This window comes from Dipodomys merriami, unplaced genomic scaffold (assembly GCF_024711535.1).
Source record: "Dipodomys merriami isolate MVZ:Mamm:240054 unplaced genomic scaffold, mDipMer1.0.p SCAF_85, whole genome shotgun sequence".
Lineage (NCBI taxonomy): Eukaryota > Metazoa > Chordata > Mammalia > Rodentia > Heteromyidae > Dipodomys > Dipodomys merriami.
Window position 1 is genome coordinate 3288464 of NW_027206457.1, and position 23754 is coordinate 3312217.

The following is a 23754-nucleotide window of genomic DNA, read 5'->3' on the forward strand; positions in this document are numbered from 1 at the left end:
CACTCCCGATACTGCCTGCAGTATTTTAACTTTAACCTCATTTAAGAAAATTCCATCATTAAGTACAACAGTCTATATATAGCCTTATCTTCTCTCTCTTCTCCACAAGGAAGGGATCTCAGAATGTTTCACACAGTCCAAACTTAGAATGATTTACACTTCATCTTAAACATGCCAGTCTATACCTTTCACAGCTAAGCACAATGGTTGAACTTTTATTTTTAAAACAACCAAGAGAAAATGAGTCTGACCTGGAGCCTTGATGTTCTTTGAAAAAATTCAATAAATATTTATTGAACTCTTACCAGGTGTGATGTCTTATCCTGAGATCAGACACTGATAAGGACAAGAGAGGACCTCCCTGAAATATTCTCTCACATTTGATGCTTTGGAGAACACGCTGTTAAAAGAACCCTGTGTGTCCATGTGTACACAAGACAGAGGGAAGTCAAATGAAAACCATCATTTTACAAGAAGAAAGTAGAGCTGAGGGTGTGGCTCAAGTGATAGAGCACTTGCCTACCAAGTGCAAGGCTCTGAATTCAATCCCTAGTATCACCATACAAATAAAGTTGAGTTAAATGTCTTGGATCTTCAAGAAATATCAGAGAGATAAGAACACTGTTTCTCACCTTGTAGGTTCTTTTACTTTTTCTTTTCTGTACCAGGATTAGTGCTTGAAGTCAGGGCCTTGTGTTCTCACTTTTTTGCTCAAGGCTGACACTCTACTACTTGATTCACACCTCTACTTCCGACTTCTTGTTGGCTAATTGGAGATAAGAATCTCATAGACTTTCCTGCCTGGACTGGCTTCAAACTGGGATCCTCAGATTTCAGCTTCCTTAGTAGCTAGTATTATAGGTGTGAACTGAGCCACTAGTGCCCGGCTTGTAGACTCTTTTTCAAAGACAAACTCCAGGTTCTTATCTCTCCTCTTCTTTTCCACTCGAAAACATTTGCTCATTGCTGCCTACTTTTCCCTCTGCTCTGACACAGTGTGGGAAAACACATCAGGGAATTCTGATCTAGCCATTTGTTGTTCTGTTCTTTTTTATTCTTTGTCTTTCTCATTCAGCTTTGAGCTTCTTGAGGGCAGACATACACCTTATGTCTCTACTGTGTGTTTTCCCCACCCCACCTCCGCAGCCTCACATGGCACAAGACCAATAAATACATGCTGGATGGAGGCTGAGAAATCACAGCACACGGAAAATGTCAGGTGCCTGGAGAAAAGTGCTCCAAGGGTCTTCAGATGTGTGTGCATGGGAAACCTTGTCATCTAACCTGAGTGATATCCTTGCTAATACAGACAAGCCTTTCTTTGAGGGGAAGCATGAATCTTAGTATTTAGCACAGTGATAGAAATAGAGCAACTACATAAAGCAGCGAGCTACTGTTATTACCCTTGTCACTATTATAATAAAATTTATAATAAAACCGGTCCTTCTAGCAGGAGTATGTGTATATAATTTTAGACTGGGATCTTGCTATGTTGCTAGCACAGGCTCACATTCCAGCCCCAGCCTCAGGAGTAGCTGAGATCACAGGCATATGCCACTGAGCCAGGAAAGCAGAAGCATTTTCCTGGAAGGGAAGTCTGAAGCCATTACAGATATTCTCCCTGATTTACATGGGTCAGAGAGCTGTCTTACCCCTTCGTTCATTTAAATAGAGAAACACCTTTCCTTTTCCCAAGCAAAATGCACTGCAGAATATCCTTGCCCTGCAGTCTTTGTCTTTGACCAGCCCAGGAGCCACAGCTTTAGTAAGCATAGTTGTCCCTGCTAGGATTCAAGGTAACAGAACACATGTGTGTGCTGTTGCCATGGCAGTTGCCATACCAGTGGATTGTTTGGTATTCTGTGAGAACATTTCTAACCTCAGACCCCTGGTATTTAAAACATGTTCTATTATCTACCTGGGAGCTGGAGCAGAGGGCAGGGCTGAGCATGGATAATCTCAGTGAATGGAAGTGAACACTTTGGAGACACCGATCAGAGGCTGACACTCAGCTCTTTCAGTGCACACTAATTTCAGGTCACTAATTTCTTTCTTTCCTCTTCTTTTTTTTTTTTTGGTGGTACTAGGGATTGAAATCGGGGTCTCTTGTACTTCCTAGACAGGTGCTCTGCAAGTTGAGTCACACCTCCAGGCCTTTTTGTGTGTTTCTGTTTGGAGACTGGCCTTAGCCTGCAACCCTAGTATTTATGCTTCTCTATAGCTGGGATGACAGGTATATGCCCCCACACCCAGTTTTTATTGGTTAAGATGGGATCCCCCTAAGTTTTTGTTTGAGCTGGCCTTGAACCCCAATTCTCCAGATCTCTACTTCCTGAATAGCTAAGATTATAGAAGTGTGTGTGGCCCTATGTCATTAATTTTTTTAATTGACTACCCTATGGATATATGTCTGTTTCAAAGCAAGACCAAAGATAATGTTTATTTATTAGGGACAAATAGCATCTTTGTTAAGAATGTTTTGTTTAAAAGTAATATAAATCAGCTAAAGCCAGTTTAAATAAAAAAGAGAATTTGCTGGAAGGATAGTGGGGACTCTCCTGGAATCATAGACAGAAAAAATAACCATGTTGTCCAGAAATGTTGGACAATTTAGTTCACCCTAAGTATAATTGTTTCTGTCTAACAATTATTTCTTTTTCTATCATTACTCCAATTTTTCTTTTGAAAAAGTATCACTTACTTTTGAATAAAACCTCATGAAATCTAGCTAGAGTTGGGGTCCCACCCTGCCTTTATTAAGAGAAAGCCACATCTCCCTAAGTAAGCCAGGTAGATGTTTGCTTCCTTGAATCTGAATTTTGATCACATTTTAAACATGTAGGATTTTCCTGTTCTGGTGGCAGCACCTGTACCTGTTTCTTCTACTGCATTACTCCTGAAGTGACCATTTCTTAAAGGTCCATGTCAGTCTGCATTTTTCACTTATACTATGTGAGCTCAAGTTGTCTTAGGATCCTTGAGGAAAAGTAGAGTCAAAAAACTACCTCAAGATTTTATATTTTGCACAGTGAGTTTAGCTGGTAAAATCAGAGAAGCTGGAAATTGCATTTCCAACAAGCTGAGGATGAATGCCTGTGACATTCCCTGCCAAGGCAAATGGAGCATCTACTGATGGTTATCTGGCTCCATTGCTATTGAGACCAAAAATATTAGAGATTTAGCCTCTTAAAGATGTGCAAGCCAAGCATGCAGAGAAACTTCATTTGCTCCAGAGTGAGAGCAAATATTTGGGTAAAACAAACCACAGAAGGCACAAATACCGGACTTTTGAATTTTGTAAGATTTCTTCCCTTAATAACCCAGCAATGAGTGGGAAAATGAATGATCATGGAAGAAAATAGCTGGTGAGTCTTCTTACCTAAGTAACATGGAGAATGATGTTGACTCATGGAGAATCAAATAAAAATAATTCAAAATAATTCTTATCTGCTATCCTAGGACTGGCTTGTCTTGTGAATTGGGGAAGAAAGCCTTAGAGAAAGGGAGACCAAAGTGCAGAGACCTGATACGGAAGACTCATCTCTTAGCTGATAAGAGTTTGTATACTAGATTCTCCAAGTTGCACTATTTGGATGGATTAAAATTTGAGAAACGGAAGGGAAATAACAAAATGGTGAGACAAGACAAAGAGTGAACCAATGCAACAATGATATGAACAAGGCACTATGTTGGAAATGAAATTTACAACTTGGGGGGTTGGGGTTGGGGAAGAATAGAAAGTGGGAGAAAATAAAGGAGGGGTAACAATGGTTAACAAAAAATGTGCCTTACTTATGTAACTATAACCCTTCTGTATAACACCTTTACAATAAAATTAAAATTTTTAAAAAACAACAACAGTTCTTACCACTGAAAAATATGGCCCAGACCAGAGCCTTAGAATGGCCAACCCAAGTCTGTACTTAAAGTGTGGATGGTCAAGAGACACATGAAGAAATGCTCAACCTCTCTAGCCATAAAAGAAATGAAAATCAAACAACAGTGAGATTCCACCTCACCCCAGTCAGAATGGTTATAATCAAGAACTCTAATAACAGCAGATGCTGGAGGGGATGTGGTCAGAAGGGAACCCTACTGTATTGTTGATGGGAGTGTAAACTTGTTCAACCACTTTGGAAAGCAGTATGGAGGTTCCTCAAAAGACTCCACATAGAGCTCCCTATGACCCAGCAATCCCACTTTTGGGCATTTACCCAGATGTTCACAAATAAGACCACACTAAAGCTACCGGCACGACTATGTTTCTATGTTTATTGCAGCATTATTTACCATAGCTAAGATATGGAACCAACTCAGATGCTCCTCAGTAGATGAATGGATCAAGAAAACGTGGTATATACATATATATATGTAGTATATATAATATGATACAACATTTATAATTATATTATATACATATTATATATATTATATGTTATATATTATATATCATATATAATATGTATTATATACATATAATTAGTATATATACATATAGTATTATATACATATAGTATTATATACATATAATTATATGTAATATATAACATAATTTAATATTATATGATATATTATCTAACATTCTATATTACACATATATATTATATATTGTATTATTATATTATATATATGTATAATGGAATTCTATGCCATCAGAAAGAATGACATCACCCCATTTGTTAGGAAATGGAAAGACTTGGAAAAACTTATATTAAGTGAAGTAAGCCAGGCCCAAAGAAGCATAGATCCCATGGTTTCCCTTATTTGCAATAACTAGTATATGTCTGGGACAAGTAGAAAAGGTCAAAAGCTATGTACATATGACCAGATAAGATGAAGTTAAGCAAAATGAACCCCAAGATAGGGACACAAGTGTTTTTTCTTTCTTGCTCTTGTTTCTAACATATTTATAAGGTACTATGTGACTTTTTTGTTGCTTTGTATGTTCCTCCCCCAAAATATAACCTCTGTTTTCACTGTATTTGATGCTAGTCTAATTTGGGGAGGGGAAGGGAAAAAACAAAATGTTTAAATAGGGATACAGGTTGACCCATTGTAAAAATGAGATGTTGAACAACGAACTTAACAATTTAGGTGGGGGGGGGGTGTAGTTGTGGAGGTGGAAGGGAAGGGATGGTAGGGGAAAAAACAAAGGAGGAGGCAACAATGCTGGATAAGAAATGTACTCATTGCCTTGCTTATGTAACTGTAACCCCTCTGTATAGGATTTTCACAATTAAAAAAAACATTAAAAAGTGTAGATGGTCAACTATCCTTTTAGAGATTGAACGAGTATCTGCCTGGTAATGGCTTTTCCCCACCCCAGGTTCTTAACAGTAGGTTTGCTTCAACACACCTGTACTTCCTGGTCATCAGAGGCTTTAGTTTGTAGTTCATATTCTTTCTAAAGTAAGAGTCCAATCTTCTAGCTTCCTATTTAAGAACAGTCTTCCAAGCAGGGTACCAGTGGCTCATGTCTGTAATACTAGCTACTCAAGAGGCTGAGATCTGAGTATCGTGGTTTGAAGCTAGCCTGGGCAGGAAAGTCAGTGAGACTCTTCTATCTAATTGACTACCAAAAATCTGGAAGTGGAGTTGTAGAGCACTAGCCTTGAGCAAATACATCTCAGGGATAACATTCAGGCCCTGAGTTCAAGAACCAGGACCAGCCCAAAAGTAAAGAGCCTCTACCCACAGATTATGTTTCTAATATCTGCTTCTGACCCTTAGATATAGCTGATTGGATCCAGTGCAACCTTGACAGACTCTGCCACATTTTTTAACACTTCTGATTGTAAGAAATCAAAAAGAAGAGTGGTAAGCTGATGCTAGCCAATGTCAACTTTCCAGAGAGAGACTGACTTTGGTTATTTATTAGAATTGGTATTTATCTGAATGTAGTCTACAGAATATAGAGTTGTTTTAAATCTAGAAAATACTAGCACTCAACTTGAGAACTAGGGAGCTCTACTACTTGAACCATGTATCCAGTCCTTTTTGCTTTAGTTTTGTTTCAGATGGGGTCTTGTATCTTTGCCCACACCTGGCCTTATGCCATGACCTTCCTACCTATCCTTTCTGAGTAGCTGTAATTATAGGTATAAACTACCATATCTGGCTTTTTTCTTTCTTTCTTTTTTTTTTTTTTTTTTTTTTTTTTTGTCGGCCATGGGGCCTGAACTCTGCGCCTGGGCGCTGTCCCTCAGCTCTTCAGCTTAAGTCTAGTGCTCTACCACTTGATCCACAGCGCCACTTCTGGCTTTTTCTGCTTATGTGGTGCTGAGGAATCGAACACAGGGCCTCATGCATGCAAGGCAAGCACTCTACCACTGAGCCACCTTCCCAACCCCCTGGCTTATTTGTTAAGATAGAGCCTCACTAACTTTTTACCTAGGCTGACCTCAAGCTGCCATACTCTCAATTTCTGCTTCCTGAATAACTGGTATTATAGGTATGAGCCACCCTGCCTAGCTCTGATTTCTGGACCTTGGACATATTTTGAAGAAGAGCTAACTTCATTGACAACATTTACAAATGTGAATCATCAAACATGTGGATTTATGTTAGTTTTAGTCCATTGAGCTGCTGTTGCAAAATACTTACAAACAACATATTTGGGTAACTTACAAACAACATACTTTTAATTTTTTCACAGTTTTGGAAGCTGGGAAGGCCCAAGACCAATGTGTTGGAGCTGGAAGTTGATTTTTCCTCGTCACAGGTGATGCTTTCTAGCTGTGTTCTCTCATGGTGGAAGGACCATGGCCCCGGTCTCAGATCTCCTTCATAGGGCCCTAATGCCATTCATTTTGTGAAGCCTCTACCCTGCTGACCTCTTCACCTCCCCAAAGGCCACAAAGGGGATGATTTCAATGGAAATTTTTGGGAGGAAGCGAAACAGATGATAACAGTCACTAGGACACACATGTACATGCACATGCACACAGGCACCATGAGTGCACATGCATTCACACACCATGAGCATACAGGCATCATATATACCATTCACACATGTATGCGTGCATATGCAAGTACACACACACATGCACCATTCACACACACATGCACCCATATGCACCATGGACATGCACATGTGTGCACACACTCTTGAGAACGCAGGACACCCTCCAGCATGGTGACAATTAGGAATACTGGTGGGAGCTCCTGTACAGATGCTTTTGTGTTTGCCTCTCAGTATCCACCCCTCTGGTGCTGCTTCATAAGTTGTAATTCCTGACTGGCTCCTGCAGACTTTCAAGTTTGGAGCCGCTACTGTCAAGGAGAATCTCAGGACTTCCCTCTATAACCTCTCCCCCTCACCCCTCAGGTTGAGGCCAGAATATCATTAAGTATTATGGCTAAGTTGAAGGATGGTGTGTGAACCAGAGTGTCCACAAAATACAGTCTATGTGTCCACAATTCATCTGTTGGAATTTAAACCCTGAGAGATTATATTGTAAAGTGGTGCACTTGGGAGGTAATTGGGCCATGGGAGCTGCTATAATATGAATGCCTTAATAAAAGAGGCTCCAGAGAACTTCCTGTCCCTTCCTCTCTTCCTCTGTGTAAGAACAGTTTCTCCCTTTGCTCTCTGTCATTCTACCCCATGAGGACTCAGCAGGAAGGCACCATCTTGGAAGCAAAGAGGAGCCCTTACCAGATACTGAGACTTCTGATGTCTTGAGCTTTGAATTCTGGCCTCCAGAACTGTGGAAAGATAATCTTATGTTCTTACTAAACTACCAACCTCAGGTGTTTTGTCTTAGCAGCACAAACTAAATAAGATAGGACATAAGTGGACTCTCTCAGTGAGGGATGAGGTGAAAAACTTGTGCTTCTGGCCAGAAGAATTCCTGATCTTGAACAAGAATGTGAGTATCTAGGTCCATGGACAGAGCAGGTCAGGCAGGTAAGGATAATGACCTTAGATCACAATATCAGAAACACTGCATGAACCTCTTATTTTGGGTAACAAATGGATGTGAACTGCAGTGAAATCATTGTCCTTGGAGTAAATATTTGCATCAATTCTGTCACTTGAACTATTTTCTCAATAATAGCATCATATCCAAGCCCCTACGCTAAGCACTATAATTAAGATAATAGTAATGATAACAGCATCAACTATGAGTTACTGAGCACTTATAACATGCCAGGCTCTACTCGGGGCTTTATGTGCATAAGCTCATTTCATTTCTGCAACAACCCTGCACGTCCCCACTTGCACAAATGGAAAACTAAAACTCAGGGAGATTAAACAGGAGACAGAAGTGAGGCCAGCCCAGAGTTTATGTCCTCAACCATGATGTCAGGGTCACTCAGTTTGTTTGAAGGCCCTAGTTTTCCTGCATCTGAACTCTCAGAAGTAGCCAAAGGCAGGATTCTGAGTCTGCCTTGGCTCAAATCTAGGCAGATATCCTTGCTGCTCACTAAGTTTGAGGACTTGCAGCTGCCTAGACACACCTCTGCCTACACAGCACTCTCGTACTTAAGCAGGAAAATTCAGCTCTCTGCCATTCTCTGAATGCTGAGCTCCTGATCCTTTTGTGGAACCAGAAAGCATCCTTGGTACATGACTCACCTTTTTGTGTCAGATGAGGAGACTGAGGATGGGTAACTTGACTCACAACAACATAAAACTCCATGTTTGAGCCTCTTGCTCCAGCCTAAGGGGCCCCTTGTTCTCTCTAGCTCTTCCTCTCTTCCTAGCAGATGAGCTGTCCCTTGCAAGGTGTAGTGAACCTCAGCTTTGGGATTGCTACTTGCAGAGGCAGAAGAGCATCCACAAATAGACCATGTGAAGCTAGTTCAGCATTAAGCCTGGGCTGTCATGTGTTCCAGAAAAGTAGTCTGCTTCAGTATGGGCAGCTACAACATGACCCTTGGGCTGTTGAACACAAATGAACTCTATGTTCATCTGAAAATGGAGAACTCCAGTTGCTGGCTTCTCCCATGTGAGTCCTGAGCACCCTGATTCATTTATTCATAGCAACACCTGCATCAAACTTCTAAAAAAACAATATGACCAAAAGGTGCTACCATCTTCTGTCACTTCTTTGTACTGTTTTCCTCCTCCTCCTCACTGCTTCAAAAGAATCATCCTAAAGTAGTTGTGGAAAGGACTTGCCATTTATAAAGTGGTTTATGAACAGAATGCATCTTGATCAATGTTACTCCTCTCATCATTCTTAACCATCCTGCCTCTACCCACCCCTTCCCTCACTCTTCTTAATTTTATAAGACATATATTAAATTCTTTTTTTTTAGTTTTAATTTTTATTTTTTGTGAACATACTGTACAGAGTGGTTACAATTACATAGGCAAGATAATGAGTACATTTCTTATCAAGCATTGCAGCCTCCTCCTTTGTTTACCCTTCCCATCCCTTCCCAGCCTCCCCCCATCCCTCACCCAATCCCCCCCCCACCAAAGTTGTAAAGTTCGTTTTCCACCTGTAAAGACATATATTAAATTCTTGACTGAATTCTAACCCTTTTGTCCTCTTCGTTTGTCCACCCCTTTCCCCTTGATCCTACCCCACTCCTTTCAAGCACCCACTTCCTGGTGTTTATTTTGTTGAACTTTGCCTTTGCCTTTTGAAAGGACTTATGCTAGTTAATTCTCCTTGGAATCTACCACATTTCAGTTAATACATTTGTATACACTTGCATACTATCCAATGTGTCAAGAGAGCAAGGAGAAACCTGGATCTGGCTCTGAGGACAGATCACCTAGTGTACTTCTCTTATGAGTTACTTCTGTTCTTGATCAAATGCCAGGCCTCCATCACAGCTGCAGGTTTCAATTGCCCAAACTGCCTTGGTCCAGCAGAGCTTGTCTGCTCCAGTGTTGAGGCTGAGAAATGTCACAGGAGGGTGGAGGAAAGCCTCTGTCAGCAAGCAGGGGAGAGAGACCATGACAGCTCACTCAGGCACTCTCCAGGCATTGTAAGGCCTGAGGGTCATGAGGCAGGAACCCTTTCCTAACTGGTAGACATCTGCATCCACAATAAAACATGTCATGGTGCAGGTGCTGAGTGTGTAAAGCATCCCCTAGGTCCATAGACCTACTTGGGGTGAAATGGTCAAGGAGCAAGGCCACTCTCCACCCATCCCCTGGATACAGCCTCAGCTGGACTGGTCACCACCAGTGCTCCCTAAGTGCCTTTGGAAGGTCCATATGTCACATGCTCATTCCCAGGATAAGGCTATTGGGAGGTGATACAGCCTTCATGGAGTAGGGCCCAGTGGGAGGTCTTTAGGTCATTGGGGGATGTCCCTTGAGGGAATGGTTGCAACCCTGCCTTTTTCTCTCTCCTTCTGGTTCTTTCCTGGCCCATGAGTTGACACATACCATGACATGTGACTTTAAAAGTCCAAAGCTATGGAGCCATTTGATCTTGAATCTAAGTCTCCAAAATGATGATCCCCCAATAAAGCTTTTCTCTCTATAATCTGATTGCCTCAAGTATTTGTTACACTGACAGAAGCTGACTAATATAACCTGTCATCCAACTTATATAGGGCTCAGCTTCCACAGCTCTACTATAGCATCTTATCCTCACAGGCAGTCTAAGAAATTAATAAAGTGGATTTAAAGTGCTTTGGGAAGTGCAGAGTGCTCTAGGAGAGCAGAATGTACCATTCTTATCCGGGCTGAAAACTAGTGAAACAAGCACCTTTTCAAATCTCTGTGCCCCTAATTGTATCTCTCTACCTAAATGAACCTGGGGCTGTGCTGTTTGCAGAACAATTCTCACTTACTAATGTACTGTGAAAGTTAAAATTACAGGTAGCTGTGGAAGAAAGAGTTAGGCTGTTGCTAAATTATTCACCAATGCTCCTGTTCAACAGTCTCCTTTAGGCAAGCCTCAGGTCAATCTGCCTTGTGTACTTAATTTCCTTCCTTACCAACTCATACACAGAACTGGAGGAAAAGCAGGGATGGGCAGTAGTTGACACCTGTTTGCTTTCCCTGAGTGGGACATGGTGCATTTACCCTTAGATGCTTCCTCTGCTCAACACCAGGTGTCAGCTCTTGGCTGTCAGGGACTGTGAGTTCTACTTGTTTCATTGTGAGAAAACTCCACAAGAACCCTGATGTCTGGCATGGTATCATGAAATGGAATATGAGGTTGGCTTTCATGTTCAGGAAATACCTCCATATCTGGGGACAGAGCAAACCATTCTTTCTGCCTACATGCCCACCAAGGCTAAGTGCAGGTCCCCTGGGTGGAAGGGAGCAGGCTGGGATCAAAAGTCAACCATCTGGGTGAGCAGGTTTGTACTGAATCAAAGCCAGTGGCTATTACTTAGCTCCTAGCCCCTAGGGTTGTTTGGTTCCCTGATGTTTCAAGAGAAACCAGAATTTGAGTTATGATGTGAATGTAACCAAGCTCTAAAGCACAAAAGTAGCATGTGAGGGGTTACCAGTTTGTAACTCTGAGCTTAGAATCACAGACAGGTGTGAAGGTGTCCAATTCATGTTCCTTTCTAGCCCTGAGCTAGCCAGATCCCTGGACCATGCAGGCCTCCTGTGGTGTGGGCTTTCCTTTTCTCCCCCAGGCTGCCTCCTGAGATCAGCAGAAACTCCCATGCCTGTTGCAGAACAGGGCCTGTATGAGAATACTTGGCAACCAGAAGTTGCCCCCTACGCTGGGCACTCACACAGCTTCTACCATGAATGTGTGATATAGTCCAGACACAGCACTGTCAATCATTGTGAGTGTTCGTAGAGTTGGGCTTTGCCTTGCTTTCCAGCAATTTCTTGAACATTTACTCCCAGAAGTTATAGAAGGCAGAAAATGGTTTTGGTGAATCTCCTTAGGAGCAGATAGTGTGTGGGAACTCCTCAGTGGTCGTCCTTCCCAGACACCTTTGCCAAGGTGAAGTGATGGTTGCCAACTTGGACCGACCACCATGTGACACTGAACACTTGACTCGACTGGTGACATGAGCAATGTTCAAGTTATTTGGACTTGAAGCTGAACAAGCTTCAGGTTCACCTTCATTCAATTTCTGGTGACATTGAATCCCACAATTGGGGAGAATTTAGAAACTGGAATTTGACTGAGGTAGTCTTTTCCTGTCGGGCAGATATTTCCCAAAGCAGGACTCCTTGCTGACTTGAAGGTCTGGTATATCTGAGATTCCTGATGCCACACCTTGAGTCTGATTTGGCAATGAGTTGCTTTTCTGTTCCCTCTGATATCAGTTTCTCTGAAGACAAGATCACTTACCCAGTGTTTCCAGAACTTTCCTCATCCATAGACTCATAGGAGAGGGTAGAGTTTGAAAATGCAGGAAGCTTAAGAATCCTTCTTGGAACCTGAATCTACAGGAATGTCTTACATTTCATATTTCTAAAACAAATGTCCAGGGGATTCAAATTGGTAATGTCTTTTTTTTCTAGGAAATTCTGACTTAATCAAAATAAACTTTTTCCGCAATATTTTCTTGTAAAAAATTTCAAATATACAGAAATGTTTAATTTTCAATCAATGCAAGATTATTCAACAGCTAGACTTTACCATGGAAAGGATATTGGACTACACATATTTATTATGTTCCTTTCTATCCATGTATCCATTCTTTTCTCTACCCATCAGTCTGTCCAGTCCATCTTTGCTCCATGGGACATTTGAATGCAAATTATAGACCTGCATATATTCTCCCCTGCATACTGAGCAGACAAATGATTAACTAGAGTTCAATCTTCGTGGTTGCCTTTTCTTTTAAGAGATTCAATTTCCATGGAGTGAAAGGCATGGATCTTACTTGTACCGCTGGAGTAGTTTTGACAAGTGTGTACACCTGCATATCCCCACCCTCTCAACACAGACCACTTCAGCACTCCAGAAAACTCCCTCCCATCCTTCCCAGAATACTTCTGCCTCCAGCCCTTAGAGGTGATTTCTGATTTTTCCACCATAGTTTGGTTTTCACTTAATAGAATCAACCTTTAAAAGCCAGCAAGATTAAAACCATTTTCCATATATAATGGAATTTTACTCATCCATCATGGAGAATGATATTATGTCATTTGCAAGGAAATAGATCTGAAAAAAATTATTTAAAGTAAAATAAGTCAGGCTCAGAAAGACAAAGAATACACTTTCTCTCATTTGTAGCAGTTAGAGCTGTTATAAACGTGTAAACACAGATGCTCATATGAATATATACATATATATATATATATATATATGTTGACTGAAATATAGTATTGCAGGGGAGGATTCCAAAGAAGTAGCTCCTTTTAATAATGAACTTACAGTTTCTCAAAACGAATGCCAGAAAGCTGGAACAAGTTTTGTGTAGGGAGGTAAGTTCAAGGGAGGGGAGGTCAAGGGGGCAGATGAATGGAGAAAGGAAGGGTAAGCAAATGCAGTCATACTGTCCAATGTATTAAGGTGAAAATGGAATCGGGTAAATGGAGGGGATAGATGGAGCTGGGAGAGATGACAGAAAAATGATTAAAGGGGTGGCACAGATCAGATACACTGTACTTACAAACTGACATGTTGACTTGAAACCTACTTAAGAATAACAAAGCTAACTCACATCTAGATCCCAGTATTATTTATTTATTTATTTGTCGGTCGTGGGGCCTGAACTCTGGGCCTGGGCTCTGTCCCTTAACTCTTCAGCTCAAGGATATCACTACCACTTGAGCCACAGCACCATTTCTGGCTTTTTCTGCTTATGTGGTGCTGAGGAATCGAACCCAAGGCCTCATGCATGCAAGGCAAGCACTCTACCACTGAGCCACCTTCCCAGCACCAAGATCTCCGTATTTTAAAGAGCGGAGTAGAGATGCTTCCATTCGAGTCGTGCAGGGTGAGTGAGTCCTGGCTTTACCTGGTCCTCTAAGAACCTGTGAATCATCTTTCTGACACCTGACTCCTCCAAGACACTGAAACGGTTGCCCTGGGTTCCTGCTGGGAACAGAATTGTCTTCGTTCATTAGCCCTTACACTCTTGCTTTATTTGGGGGTCTCTTGCTTATTTCTTTAAGTGGAAAAAACATTCCAGGTCCCAGAGCTACATTTTGCTATAATAATTCTAGACACAGAAGAAAACAAAAGCTTCAGTTATTATTGTGCTTTTTCTTGTGAAGGCTGATTTTTGTGTTCAAATTCAGGCACTTGGGTAACACACCTTTATTTCACAATTCTCAATAAAGCTACCTGCATTCTGATTGTATCAGCAACCTCCGGCTACTTCCCCTCACGCAGCCTGCAATATAAGCCTCTAATTTCCACTGTGCAGCAGGGGCATGCTTTATGGGCTGGGGGATGCTAAGTCTCATCTCGCCCCACATTGCCACAGGCTACTGGTGTGGAACAGAGCTCACCCTCAAAATGTCAGGGAGAATGAGAGACCTACTTCTGCCTACCCCACCCCAGCTAGAATGAAAGCAGCGGTGGTCTCCGAGCCCATGGGACCGCAAGCCCTCACCATGCCCTGTCTTACCAGACTCTTCTGACCAGGCTGTTCCATCTCCATTTTGACTCCCCAGGCTCCCTGGGAACAATTAATTGCTCACCCACAAGATCCTGGGGAATATTAGAAAATTAAAGACTCCTGGGCTTGCTTCTATTGTCTCAAGCTGCTTCTAAAGCAAGCCCCATTGGGGCACCAGTGGAAACTGAGGAGTTGCTAACTCATCAATGGTTAGACCAATGTAACTTGAAAACTTGGGACAGAGCATGACCCTGCCTGGGAGCCTGAAGGCGGTGACCAGATCCGTCCTGGGTCAGCTCAGGCTCCTGTTTTAATTTTCCCAGCTCTACTTTCTATTTAATTGACCAGCCTGAGGCTTGTCTCCAACTTCTGGCTCCTACTGAGAGGGAGGCTGACATTGCTGTGAATGCTTTGAAGTAAGAACCTCAGATTCCAATCCCAACTCTACGTTGGCCCAATCCCAACTTGCTGGCCTCGGTTTCCTCATCTCTAATGTAAAACTAAGTACTCAGGTTTCAGAATAGTGGTAGGGGCTAAATGAGATAATATACATCAGGGCCTCGTGATTTATAAGTGCTTAGTAACTATTAATACTCCAAGATGCTCAATTTAGAGTGTTTCTGTGTGCCTTTCCCAGACATTGTCTGTATGCCCCTCTTTTCTCTTCTCTCTTCTCCCTTCTCCTTTCTTCTCTTCCCTCATCCTCTTGATCTGTATGTTCCTAGAATTAATACACAAAACAATTTTCAGTGACTATTTGTTGAATTAGACATAAGAAATTGGATGTACCAGTGACCTCATCTCTTCTTCTTTTCCATTCCTTCGCCGTGTCACAACACCGTCATTCATTTCAAGCAGCCAGTTATTGCTTCCAGAAAGGAAGCAGGGACTCTCTTGACCTGAAACAGTGTGGTTTTAATCAGCCACAGCAGAAGCCATAACCATCCTAAGTACTTTGTCTATTTTGGGACAGTGGAATTACTAGTGAGGAGGAGCACTTTGGAAGAACAGTGCACGAGTCAAGGCTCACTCCTCTGCTTATGAAGAATGCCCTTTCATTAGTTTATAAAACAAGCAATGCTTGATTATAATTATCTATCTGTGAAGTGTTAACTGAGCCCAAGTCCCTGATGAGAAACTCAGATGTGTTTGCCACAATTCAGGCACCCAGTCCACAGATGTTCGGGTGAAGAACTAAGCCTATGTTTATTTTTTTTGTTTTTGTTTTGTCAGTTGTGGGGCTTGAACTCTGGGCCTGGGTGCTGGTAGGCAAGTGCTCTACCACTTAAGCCACAGTGCCACTTCCACTGGAGGTTTATTGGGGATAAGAGTCTCATGGACTTTGCTTCCTGGGACTGGCTTTGAACCGTGATCCTCAGTTCTCAGCCTCCTGAGTAGCTAGGATTACAGGCATGAGCCACTGGTGCCAAGCTAAGGCTATGCTTTGTCTTGAACTCTGACCTACTGTCCTACAAAGTCAGTGAGAGTTCTGTCTCAGCCAGGAAAGACATTCTAACACTCATTTGCTGAGCTGCTGGCACCTTACTCAGGGAACAGTAACCAGTGCTGTTTGACAAATACTCAGTTCTATTTCCCACTCTGGCATGGCATAGTTTTATGAGTCTTTCGTGGTTGAATGGTGCCTGATGTCTTGTTCTGACTAAGGAGTTTTAGTTGGAAGTAATGAAGTTGGAAGAAGGTTTCAGAGAATCCTCCCCTCTCCTCTCCGGCCCTGTACTTTCCTGTCTTTCCTCTCCTGTCCTCTCCTCTTCTCTACTGTTCTTTTATTCCTCTCCTCCTCCCTCCACTCCCCCTCCTCTTTGCCTCCCTTCCCTCTTCTTCTCTTCCCTTTCTTTCTTCCTCCTCCCTCCTCTCCTCTCCCCTTCCCTCCACTTCATTATTCTCCTCTCTTGGAGGCCTGGTACATTCTAGGCAAACTCTCTGATATGGGCCATGTTTCCAGCCCAGAATCTGAGCTTCTCTGATTTCATCTTTTACTCCTCAGATGAAGCAGGAAAACACTGTATACTGATAATATCTCGAACTTGAAGTCAAACTAGGGCTGCCTAATTGATCTGGGGGTGCAGGGCTTGGGTAAGTCATTTAAGACCCTTTCCTGAGCCATTATTTTCTCTCTTACAGAATGGTGCCCAGGACTAAGTGAAATCGACTTTAGTTCTCCATAGACATTGGGATGCAACCAGTGGTGGTGTCACAGCTGTCCGTCAGATGTCTTAATAGAGATAGGCAGCTTTGGATTCTAAACAGCTGATGTTTCCCTCTCAAAGTCTGCAAAGCTATGGCATGATGCAGACCCAAGTAAGACATTTACTGGGAAGGATCTGGCAGCTGCTGAAAATACACCGGCTCTCCACATCAGGTTTGCTATTTCAATGAACTGTTAAATGTCAAGTGAATGTTTTCCTCCAGCTTTTAGCCCTCACCAAGATCATCTCTCTGCCTCCCAGGGAGGACTGGCAGCATTGGCTTAGTTGTAACTCGAAGGATGGGAGTTAACCAGGTCCTGATGCTAAGACAAGCTCAAATCTCTAGTTCAGAGAATTGTATTGATTGTTTTAGTAAAAGTATGTATGCATGTATCTGAGTATACACATCCATCCATTCATTTAAAAGTATTTACTGAGATTATATACCTACGACAGTGCTTTGGAATCCAATGAAATGAAAGCAGTAGAGATCCCTGACTTCAGGAAACTTATGTTTTAATGAAAGAAACAGTAAGCAAAGTAAGTGAAATAGACAAGAAGGCAGATAACAATCCATATTGAGGAGAAACACTAAAGCGTGAAGAGAAATAGGAAATGTCCAAGAGACTGAATTTTACATTAAATGCCTGGATAGGTTCCCTGAAAAGAAAACTTTGAGTATCTGGAAACACTGGTACCTGTCTACAAGGGAAAATGTCCCACCATACCACACTTCATACCATACCTCCTGGCAAACCCAGATCAGTGATGGGATGGGCATGTGAGTGGCACCAGGAATCACTAGGGGAAAGTGAGCAGAGGGAAACTCACTCCAGGATCCAATGGAAAGAGTGCTGAGAACAATAATAAGTCAGGCCCAAAGAAACATGGGTCCCGTGGTTTCCCTTATTTGCAATAACTAGTATATGTCTGAGACAAGCAGAAAAGGTCAGATAAGATGATGTTAGGCGAAATGAACCCCAAGATAAGGACACAAGTGTTTTTTTTTCTTTCTTGCTATTGTGTCTAACGTATTTATAAGGTACCGCGTGATTGTTTTGTTGCTTTGTATGTCCCTCCCCCACTGTTTAACCCCTGTTTTCACTGTATTTGATGTTGGCATAATTTGGGGAGGGGAAGGGAAAAAACAAATTGTTTAAATAGGGATACAGGTGGACCCATTGCAACAATGAGATGTACAAGTTGCTATGTTGAAAAACAAACTTTACAACTTTGGCAGGAGGTGGGGTGGGGTGGGGAGTGGAGGGACTGGGGGAAGGGGACGACGGGGTGTGGGGGGAGATGGGAAGGGATGGGAAGGGGAAACAAAGGAGGAGGCAACAATGCTTGACAAGAAATTTACTCATTACCTTGCCCATGTAATTGTAACCCCTCTGTATGGTATTTTCACAATAAAAAAAACATTAAAAAATGGTTTGAAGGATGAACTATGCTTGTCTATCTATCTACCACCTATTCAACCATCCACCAGCCATCCAACCATCCATCCATTTGTTCATCTAGCTGTTCAACAAATGTCTATTTCTACTATTAATATATATGCAGCTTATAATTAGATTGTTAGTGTGTTTTATAAATAAAATTAAAGAGAAAAAAGGCAATACAAATAAGACTTTGATGCTGCATTGGGCTCTGTCCATGGTTTTGAAGGTAGGGGACCCCAAGAAATATTAGTGAGCACAAATGCTCTTCTAAGGTCTGCTCTATATCTCATTTGGTACTTACCATTGCCCTGTGAGAGAAAAACCATCACCCTGGTTAGCTGATGAGGAAACAAGGAATGGGGAAGTTAATTGCCCACCTCAGGTCACTTACCTAGCAGGAATTCGAACTCATGCAATCTTGCTCCAAAGCCTCTTCTCTTAATAACCGCAATTCCTTTCTATAAATAAATAGAGATGAATGATTGTAATACAGAATAATAATGCAAGATAAAACCTGAACTTTTTAATGTCATTCACATTGACTACTCAGGGCAAAGGCCCAAGGATTCAAGCACAGGATTTGAACTCTACTGTGCCCAGCATCCTGGGGCAGGGGCAGCCCCAGCTTGCCTAGGCCAGGAACAAGGAACTGAGATACTGAAGATTGGCAGGAGGAGGAGAGGGAAACAACAGGGTCCTCATTCACACATCAGCTCCATCACCCTGTGGGAAGTGTCTAAGAGAAGCTGTTAACAGTGTTTGTTTCTGGTAAACACCTTTGTTCCTCCAGTTGACTATTTTTAAACTCTTCAAGCTGAGCTAACTTCAGGTGTGACATTCTAAAGCAGTTACCCAGTTTTCTGTTAGATGGGTGGGATGAATGGAAGAGAGAAGCTGAGTGAATTTATTTTGAGGGGAGGAAATGGGAACCAGCATTGGGGCATGGATCTTCAGCTATCTGGTTTCCCTCTGGGGGAGGCTTTGGTAAGCAGACAGAAGGAGGTAGACCAGGTGGAGTGGGACATCTTTTGATCTTCTCTCCTCCACTTAGTGGATGTTGGTGTGACCACTGAGTCTTCACTGAAGCTTCCGCTGAGTCTCTACTCTCCACCTCCACTGTGTGCATGGAAGCACAGTGGGAATTGTGGTTTAGGATGAATATGAATATGTATTCATTGTACATCTTGCTTTCCTATTCAGTGTATTTAAATTCTGTGTGTGTGTGTGTGTGTGTGTGTGTGTGTGTGTGTGTGTGTGTGTGTGTGTGTGTGTGTGTGTGTGTGTGTGTGTGTGTATGCCAGTACTGGGGCTTGAACTCAGGGCCAAGGCCCTATCAGGTTTTTTTCTGAGTTTTTTTGTTTGTTTTATTTCTCAAGGATAGTACTCTACCACTTGAGCCACAGCTCCACTTCTGGCTTTTTTTTTTTTTTTGATGGTTAATTGGAGGTGAGAGTGAGTGTCATGGACATTCCTGTTGAGTCTAGCTTTGAACCTTGATCCTTAGATTTCAGCTTCCTGAGTAACTGGGATCACAGGTAAGAGCCATTAGTGTCTGCTTTGGTCTGGCTTTTTAAAAAGAAGCATTGGTACTTTGTTCCCATCTTCTCTAAGAGGAGAGACTAAAATCTGTCATCCCCTAGACAATAGAAAACCCAGGGCTTTCCTCAGGAATTACTGGCCTTCCTCTACACTCTAAATCATGGCAAATGTAATGCCAAAATTCAGGAAGGTTAGAGAGGATTCATAGAATTTTTTCACTCCAGAATGAACAAATATTAATATTGGGCATATATTCCCAAGTGTGCAAAGTACCTGCAGACAAAGTAAAGTTTACCTTTCAAAATCTTCACAACTCAACCTTTCTCCCTCTTCAGAGATAAGCTTCTCCTTCCTGTCCATGTCGACATACTAATTCATGTGCACTAAAACATGTTCATAAATGACAGCATGTAGAATCTCAGGTGACTTGTTTTTCCTTTTTATAATTTGTTTAAATATCTTATTGTTAATTAATGTAGACTTACATTTAGACTCTAGTATGTGCTGAATTGTGTTTCCTTCACCCAAATTCATATATTGAAATCCCATTTCAGCCCAAATGCCTCAGAATGAGGCTTTATTTGGAGTCTGGATCTTTTAAGGGCCAACTAAGTTAGACAGGGACCCAGTAGCTCATACCTGAAATTTTAGCTACTCAGGAGGCTAACATCTAAAGGATCAAAGTTCAAAAACAGCCCAGGCAGAAAAGTTTTTGAGACTCCCTCTCCAATTAACTAGCAAAAATCAGGGCTGGAGGAGTGGCTCAAGTATAGTGTCAACTAGGAGCAAGAAGCTGACAAAGACCTGGTGGCCCTGAGTTCAAACCCCAATACTAGCAAAAACAGCAAAAAAAGAAGCAATTAATTAAGTTAAAACAAGGACATTAAGGCAGATCCAAATCCAGTATGGCTGATGTCCTTATATAAAGAAGTGATAACACAGATACAGACATAGGAAGGCAGTGTGAAGATGAAGGGGTAACAACTGTCTATGGACAACCAAGAAGAGGCCCGAAGCAGATCCTCGGTCATTCAGTCAGAGGAAAACCCCCCATCCCAGCATGACCTCGGACCTCCAGACTCCAACATGGTGACAAATCATTTAACCACCCCCTCTGTTTTATTTTTAAATTAAAGCATGTCGACAGGGACTCCATTCCACAAGGTACAATTAATAGTGTCTATTCTTTATACTCATGTACTGATATTTTTCCTCATCCTAGACTTGTGGATTTTTATTTTAGTCCTTTAAAAAATGTGGGTTTTGAACCAGAGCTCTTTGAATTCAGAAATGTTCTCATTAGAGCATTCTTAACATGCGTGATCCCAAATCCCATCGCTCACCTCTCTGCTTCTCAATTTCTTATGTTTAGCACAATATCTACTCTCTATAATTGTTGTACTAGTTGAACCTCTCTTTTTAAATTTTTTAAAAATATTTTATCTTTAAGTATTTGTACAAAGGAGTTGGCATTTGACAAAGTAGTGCAGGAATCCAATGAATCTTGACCAGTGTCACCCTTTCTATTATTCTCCCCTAGTGATGGATTTTGTTATGTGTGATTTTCATTGGCAGTAATGGAGTTTGTGCTTGGCAAATGACAAACCTTACCTAGCTTTTAGTTTCCATTATTTTTCAAGTAGGGTCTCACATTTATACGTGGGCTGTCCTGAATCCTCTATTTATGCTTTCAACATACATGAAATGACAAGTGTACACTACTCTTCCAACCTATTGATTGAGGTGGGCTTTTGTAAATATTATGCCTGGGCTGGCCTGGAACCCTGATCCTCCTGATTTCAGCTTCCTCAGTATCTGGGCTTACAGGAATAAGACATAATACCCTACTTAAGTAGCATTCTGTGTGTGTGTGTGTGTGTGTGTGTGTGTGTGTGTGTGTGTGTGTGTGTGTGTGTGTGTGTGTGTGTGTGTGTGTGTGTGTGTGTTTGAACTGGGGCTTGAACTCAGGGCCTGGACGCTTTCCCTTAAAATTTTTTGCTCAAGGCTAGCACTCTACCACTTGAATCACACTCCAGCTTTTTGGTGATTAATTGGAGGCAAGCGTCTCATATTTTTCTGCCTGGATGACTTCATACCATGTTCCTCAGATCTCAGCCTCTTGAGTAACTAGGATTATAGGCATGAGCCACTGGAGCTGGCTAAGTACCATTCTTAAAGAATAAACTAGGGCCACTTTGGAGAAGGTACCTGCCTCTGACATGGTCCCATGACTTGAAGATAACATCTGAGTGGTTCCAGCTAGGAAAGCCAGCAAGGTGGAAACTAAACTTCAGATTCTCTCATGGTAGCTCGCCAGGCTGACTTCCCAGCATGCTTTGAGCATAAGATGCAGTAACAAGGGACAGGAGTGTTCTTTTCAATGGACAGGCAGCCTGCCAAGAAGCTGTGGAGCCTGCTAGAAGAGGCTGCTTACAACTGTGCCCCAAAGTATGTGTAGGGCTTGCAAGGAAAGAGGGAGCATTTGGCTCCTTTCAGATGCATTTTGGAGGCATTGTTTGTAATGGTATAAAGAGGGAAGCACCCTGAATGTTGACAGAAAATTCATTAAGACCACAGCATATTTATACCAAAACCACTGTTGAAATGATACATAATGACAGGGAAAGGTCTTGAAGACAAGAAATAGCATTACTTATTTTGAAAGGCTACTTATTTTTGAGTCAGTACACTATAATAAATAAGTTTAACAATAAGTGAGTACACTACAACACTGCTATTTTTAAAAAATATTTATAATGAAGGAAATAAATAGGTGTACAGAAAATGATGACTATACATCTTAATGGCAGTTTTCTACAGTGTTATGTGTTTTCTCCTTGCTGGGATATATATTTATATTATATATCATAACTATCACAAAAAGTGATATATTCTCATTTATTACTCACTGTTTTAGCTCTTTGCCATCTAGTGAGAGAGAATTAAACTAGATAACCTTTATGCCTCCTATCAGCTGGGACATTTCCAGATAATAATTTTGAAAATTGGATTTTTTTTCTCAAGGCTATTGTTCTACCACTTGAGTCACACCTTCAGTTCCAGCTTTTTGCTTGTTAAGTGGATATAAAGAATCTTTGCGAAACATAGGTCCCATGGTTTCCCTTATTTGTAATATCTAGTATATGTATGAATCAAGCGGAAAAGGTCAGATAATGTGATGTCAGGAAAATGAACCCTTAGATGTGTATTTTAATGTTTTTTTCTTTCATGCATGTGTTTCTAACGCATTTATAAGATTATCTCTTTGTTGCTTTGTATGTCCCTCCACCACAGTATAACCCCTGCTTTCACTATATTTGATGTCAGTATAACTTGTAGAGGAGATGGGGAAAAACCAGTTGTTTAAGGATACAGGTGGACCTGTTGCAACAATGAGAAGTACAAGTTGTCATGTCCAAAACGAGCTTTACAACGTCAGTGCGGGGGGAGGGGGGAGAAGGGGGGGAGAAGGAAAAGGATTGGGATTGGGGGGGAGGGGGGAGGCTGGGAAGGGATGTTAAGGGTAAACAAAGGAGGAGGCTGCAATGCTTGGTAAGAAATGTACGCATTATCCTGCCCATGTAATTGTAACTCCTCTGTACAGTATGTTCACAAATAAAATTAAATTAAATTAAAAAAAAAAAGAATCTTTGCATTCCTGGACTGGCTTTGAACTTTGATCCCCAGATCTCACTGTGACATGTGCCATAGTGCCTGGCTTTTTAAAGATTGGAATATTAATCAATAAAACGTAGCTATGAAAAATGCAGTTACATGGTTAAAAATAAAAAAAAAGTCAGGTGGGTTTAGTGACACTCAAATGTAATCTCAGGACTTGGTAGGCAGAAGCAAGAAGATCAAAGTCTTAGGCCAGAGTGGGTGGTGTGGTTGAGACACTCTCAAAACAAAGAAATTACAAAATTAAAAAGCTGCTGAAAACCCCAGAGCTGGCTACTACATGACATCATTGATGTTTTGTTTGGAAGGGAATGAAGGATGAGACAGCTACTAAACACATTGTACACTTGGCTAAGAGCTGTGGTTTTTTTTAATCTATTGCTACTAGAAAGGTAATGTACAGAGGGTTACATTTATATGTG

General features: G+C 41.6%; 1 long non-coding RNA gene across 2 annotated transcripts; it reads left to right on the plus strand.

Annotated features, from left to right (window-relative positions):
• Positions 1-1904: 1904 nt before the first annotated feature.
• LOC138820236 (uncharacterized) lies at positions 1905-17042 on the plus strand. Of its 2 annotated transcripts, none has more exons than XR_011369796.1 (4): positions 1905-2037; positions 3460-3634; positions 6656-6721; positions 16606-17042. It is a non-coding gene; the product is annotated as an uncharacterized lncRNA (long non-coding RNA). The 2 variants fall into 2 exon arrangements; XR_011369795.1 differs by having other exon boundaries at positions 3460-3557.
• The last annotated feature ends 6712 nt before the right edge of the window (positions 17043-23754 follow it).